Source organism: Boleophthalmus pectinirostris, unplaced genomic scaffold (assembly GCF_026225935.1).
Source record: "Boleophthalmus pectinirostris isolate CB_2022bp ecotype Guang Dong unplaced genomic scaffold, ASM2622593v1 HiC_scaffold_9, whole genome shotgun sequence".
In the NCBI taxonomy this organism is placed as follows: domain Eukaryota; kingdom Metazoa; phylum Chordata; class Actinopteri; order Gobiiformes; family Gobiidae; genus Boleophthalmus; species Boleophthalmus pectinirostris.
Genome location: NW_026571541.1, coordinates 2,662,211 through 2,668,336, shown reverse-complemented (window position 1 = coordinate 2,668,336; position 6,126 = coordinate 2,662,211).

Sequence of the window (6,126 nt, the reverse complement as noted above, 5' to 3'; positions counted from 1 at the left end):
CTTGCCACGCAGAAGAGCAGAGGAGAGGAGCAGAGGAGCAGAGGAGCAGAGGAGGTTGCGAGTGCAGAGGAGGAGCAGTAGAGTGAGTGGATTGTCAGTTCCCTGCGTCCGGGCTGAGGACAGAGAGGGGCCCTCCCGTCACAGCTTTATTGTCCCGCACACAAAGGCCCTTCTTCTCTCACCTTTCCCGATCAAACATGGGTGGGTCCTGATCAGCTCGCTTTTGTTTGCTCAGTAGTAAAGCTCCAGCAGGCCACAGGGACGCCCAGGTGTGACAAACAAACACACCAGGATGAGCTCAGCAGTGTGGGGGACGGGGCCACTCCACGTAGGACGCATGAGGGCCCCTGAGTCTGGTGTACACGAACTGCAGGTCAGGTTGGGCACTTTGAGCGGGTAACTTACACATGCAGTAACTCCCAAGTACTATGGAGTGTATCTGACTAAAACAATGTGGTTTCATGTGAGTTCATACAATAACATGTTTAATGACAATAGTGTATATACAGTGTTTATGCACTGTATATACACTGGATATATACTGCATATACAATATATACACACTGGACACTGTATATACACTGTATATACAGTGTCCAGTGTATATACACTGTATATACATATATACTGTATATATACAGTCTATATACACTGTATATGTATATACATCACAGAACTATAATAAAATTTTAAGGTGAACTTAAGATGACGTCGTTTTGTTTTCAGTGGCCTGTGCTCATTGGCTCATGGGACTAAAAATATTTTTTTCTTCTGCATTTACTTCCTCAGTCCGGGCGAGCTCCTCCCACCTATATGACGTCTGTAGCGTGCACAGCGTGGAGCGTTTTGGACCAATCAGAGTGAGAGCTGCTAGAGCAGGCTGAAGTCTTACAAAAATCACTTTTAGGAGCTTTGGGAATTTAAAAACTTTTAAAAGTTTATATTGTGAAAATAGAAAGGAATCCAACAAAATCCATCCAATATGAAAGTTGTTGATGCCCTGTCAGATGAACACAGAATTTTTAAAGAATGCATTATGCGTGAAGAGAGAATTCTTTCTGGGCCCACACTCCTTGGAGCTGCAGCACCTGGTGCGGCCACTAGTTGACCTGGAGGGGGAGGGGCTTATCCAGTTTTTATTATAGATGGTCCATGGTATACATGGACAGAGCTAACGTGTTAGCCGCCATGTTCCAGAGAGGAAGTGACCATTGTCAGGCTCGTCATTTTGGCCTTTAAAGATTCTTATTAATCCTTTTCCTGAGCTCTCTTACACTAGTGACCTCACTGCTAAGCACTCACCCCCCTCCCCCAAACAGCAGCATGAGAGGGATGGAGCGTGTACCTTCAACAATTTTGCTCTTGATTGTTCTTTTTTTTTGTTTCATGCTAAGATTTCCAAACACAGTCCCTGGTTGCAGATAACTGCTAGCCTCAGTGAGCTTCATTGGTTGTAGCCGAACTCTTTTAATGCCACTCAGTCTTTATTATGTTACAGTCTATGACCAGAAAACTGCTCCAGACCACTGCGATGTCCAGGAAAAATAACAGCGCCTCACCCGGACCTGTGACTCACCCAGACCCTGGACCTGCGCCTCACCCAAACCCGCATCTCATCCGGACCCGCGCCTCACCCACACCCTCACCTCACCTAGACCCGCACCTCACCCAGACCCTCACCTCACCTGGACCTGGGCCTCACCTAGACTTGCGACTCACCCAGACTCTCACCTCACCTAGACCCGTGCCTCACCTAGACCCTCACCTCACCTAGACTCGCACCTCACCCAGACTCGCGCTTCACCCAGACCCTCACCTCAATCAGACCCGCGCCTCACCCAGACCCGCGCCTCACCCAGACCCTGATCTGGACCTGCGCCTCACCCAGACCCTCATCTGGACCTGCGCCTCACCCAGACCCTCATCTGGACCCTCAACTCACATGGATCTGTGCCTCACCTAGACCCGCGCCTCACCCAGACCCGTGCCTCACCCAGACCCTCACCTCACCCAGACCCTCACCTCACCCAGACCCGCGCCTCACCTGGACCCTCACCTCACCTGGATGCGCGCCTGATGCAGACCCAAGCCTGACCCGGACCAGCACCAGAGGTCAGTGTGGCAGGTGCAGAGGACAGTGGTGCATTGAGTTTAAAGACTTTCTGAGTCTTGGGGATCTTAAACCCGAACTGTGTGGGAAAGTCGAGACCGTGTAATCTGGTAATGGTAATGGTGATGATGAAGATGATTATTATTATTACTGTTATTATAAAAGTAACGGTATTCTTTATACTCAGTATTACTTGTATCAGCCGTTTTCCTTGACTCTAATCCAACCATTCTCAAACTGTCCATTTAATATTTTGGGAGTTAAAACACCCCCGTCCTGCCCCACCCCACCCTCTGGAGCCTATCCAACCCCCCGCCCCCCGCCTGAGCCTGTCCAGCCCTGAGCAAACAGTGACTGCGGGAACAAAGCACTCTGAATAATGGCAGTGAAATGTCAGAGTGAGCAGCTCAGCACCAGCTCCAGTTAAGCATTAACCAGCTGCACCACACCTGCTCTCCTCTGCAGGGCCCAGTGCAGAGAGGCCAGCCCAGAGAGAGGCCAGCTCAGAGAGAGGCCAGTCAGAGAGAGGCCAGTCAGAGAGAGGCCAGTCAGAGAGAGGCCAGTCAGAGAGAGGCCAGCTCAGAGAGAGGCCAGTCAGAGAGAGGCCAGCTCAGAGAGAGGCCAGCTCAGAGAGAGGCCAGTCAGAGAGAGGCCAGTCAGAGAGAGGCCAGCCAGTCAGAGAGAGGCCAGTCTCAGAGAGAGGCCAGTCAGAGAGAGGCCAGTCAGAGAGAGGCCAGTCAGAGAGAGGCCAGTCAGAGAGAGGCCAGTCAGAGAGAGGCCAGTCAGAGAGAGGCCAGTCAGAGAGAGGCCACTCAGAGAGAGGCCAGTCAGAGAGAGGCCAGTCAGAGAGAGGCCAGCCCAGAGCGAGAGGTGAGGGCTCTGAGGTCCCAGGGTTAGTGCTGTGGGGTCTCAGGATTAGAGTTGTGAGGTCCTGGGGTGAGGCCTGTGAGGTCCTGGTCGGGTTCAGGTCAGTGAGGTCCTGGGGTGAGGGCTGTGATGTGTGGAACTGTGTGAGGGCTGTGAAGTCCCAAGACCTAAGGCTGAGTTGAACGATGGATGTGTATCTGACCGTAGGAGGCCACAGGTTTGTGTAGAGCAGCAGCAGAGCAAGTGTGACTCTCTTGTTTTCCCTGTATCATGTTCCTCTGCTTCTCCCGCCAACTAAAAACATATACAATATGATAATGTTCCATCGAGGTCCTCCTGACGGCTCCTGTGCTGGTGTCCAGTGTAAAAGCACCAGACTGACGTTGAGTGTTCCTCTGCTCACACTGGCTCTTTGTCCTGCTCGCTCTGAAGCAGCTCTAATTGCACCTGAGCTACCAAGGATATGTATTTTTAGCCTCTGATTCAGAGGAACTGGCCTAGAGAGTGGGGAAGGAGAGAGGGACCAGGGTGGCCCCTCATAGCAGGGCCCTCAAATTGGGCCCTCAGAGCAGGCCCTCAGACTGGGCCCTCAGGACGGGCCCTCGTGGCAGGCCTCAGAGGGGTGAGCTCATATCACTGCTCCTGTGTGTGGGTTATTACAGCAGCTGTGGATATAAAAGCTTTGGCGTGAGTTTATTTCCTGCCAAATGTTCTTGAAAACAAGGTCAATATTCTGAGTCCAGACTAAAAATACCAGCCTGCCGCATGTGTTTATTTATTCTGATGCAGTTACTTTTTCTGTGAAGAGTCAGAGGGCCCTTTGAGTCCCCGTGGTTTCTGCAGCGGGGCTCTTTCAGCCGGCGGCCACTTGTGGGCGATCAGGAGGAGACAGGGCGGAGACGGGTGGGGCCAGGCGCAGGGCTGAAGAAGGGGGTGGGGGATGGGGGGGAGGGGTCCGTGAATGAGATGGCTAATTCATGGAACGGATGTTTTGAAGGAAAGACATAGAGGATGTAGCAGGACTGAGTGTTCCTCTGGAAAGTCCTGGACCTGGGATCAGTGTGAACGACACCATAAGCTCCAGTCTGGTCCATCATGAAGATCACACATGAAGATCACACATGAAGATCACACATGAAGATCACACAGGGCTGTGGGCTCTTCACCACACAGACATGAGGCTGAAGGCGCACAGAACTCACCTCCACAGAACAGACAGAGTCAGAGCACATCACAGGGTCTGTGTGGAGCTCATGTGCACAAGGGCCACAGACACACAGCACACAGAGCCTCAGACAGGGGCCCCTTTCCACACGGTCCGAGCTCCAACAGAAAGACCTGTGTCAGAGAGAGGGAGAGGGGGAGAGAGAGAGAGCGAGAGAGAGAGAGGGAGGGGGAGGGAGCAAGGCGGGGGGGAGGGAGAGAGGGAGAGAGGGAGAGAGAGAGGGAGAGAGAAACAGAGAGAAGGACGGGGGAAAGGGAGAGAGAGGGAGAGAGAGGGGGAAGGAGGGGGAGGGAGGGAGGAGGGAGGGAGGGAGGGAGGGAGAGAGAGGGGGAGGGAGGGAGATGGAGGGAGAGAGAGGGGGAAGGAGGGGGAGGGAGGGAGGGAGGGAGGGAGGGAGAGGGAGGGAGAGGGGGAGGAGGGGGAGGAGGGAGGGAGAGGGAGGGAGAGAGAGGGAGAGGGAGAGAGTGGAAGGAAGGGGGGAGCGAGGGGGGGAGGGAGGGAGGGGGGGTCAGTGTGCAGATGTGTTCATGTGTGTCAGTGTGTGTGGAGCAGATAGTTCTTACATACTGGGGACACACTCACATCAGGGGGACGTGTGTGTCTTATTAGACAAACTTGAGCTCCTCATGAGCTTATTCCTCTGACTTGAGATCTGCAGTGTGGTTTACAGCAGAGGTCGTACATGGACAGTAGTGCACTGCTCACAGTTCAGGTGTGGTTCAGGTTAGGGTTAATACTCTGAGGTTTTTCCAAATGTTCAAAATGCACGTAAACCCAGAACTGGAATCTCCCAGATCCCCAAAACACATTTGCAGAAGCTTGGACACATGAGGAGCAGACTAGGAGAGGCATTCAACTGCACAAGGTAAGAAACAGCCAGGAAATATTAGACATGTGTTTGGACGTTTAGTCATTTTAGACAAGAGACAAAATACAGCCGTCCACATCAGACTAGCACATGTAGTTTTGTTTTGGTCCACACTTTATTTGTGCTGCAGACAGCAAATCACAATGAGTAACACAGTTCCTCAAGTCTGAAAAACAAATGCCAAACATGAATGAGATGTGGATTCTATTTCTGTCAAAAGTGTGATTATGTGTAAGTGTTTTTTATTAACAATTACACCTTCACAGTTTACTGCTAATGCTAAATTACCAGACTCCCCTGAACGCCTCGTAGCTGCTGTGCACGCTTATTGGGTTCTTTGAGCTGCTGTAGACTGGGACAAGAGAGGTCTGGAATTAATTTGTTTGTGCACTTGGAGCTCTGTGTGCGCGTGAACATGGCGAGTGACGAGTGTAAGAGTAAGAGTAGGATCAGTCTGCAGGCAATGAATGTCTATGTCATGTCCTCAAGAAACACTGGAACCCAGCATGTGTGTATGTGTGTGACACATCTCATACACGAGTGTTCGTCACCAGTCCCTCTCTCGCCTCTCGAGTTCAACCAAACATGATTGTCCAATCACATTTGTTTATTTCAGTGACGCATGTGAAATGAAGGAGCTCATTGGTCACCATCACTGACAAACAAAAGCACATTTCTGTCGTCTCAGAGGATCAGAGTTCAGTGCAGCGCTCAGTGATTCTGCAGAAATGTTTTTTGTCCCTTGTGACATTTTTTCCATTCTTCCTCCTAAGCAGCAGCTTTATTTGTTTTGACACAGTCGGACCATGCGTGTCTCTGATTGGCTAATCCATTTGTCAATCATGCCCATTAATCACAACGATGGGTATTGGAGGTGTATAATCCAGGCAAGTTAGTGTCTGTGATTATTGTACTGAAGGATGGGCAGGGAAACAGAGTGTTGAATGTGGAGGAGAATCCTGGTGATACATGTTCACTCACACTCATGACTCAGCTCATACATGACCTTATCTACTCATACTAAGGATGTCTGGAAATTAAAAACGTTATTATTTC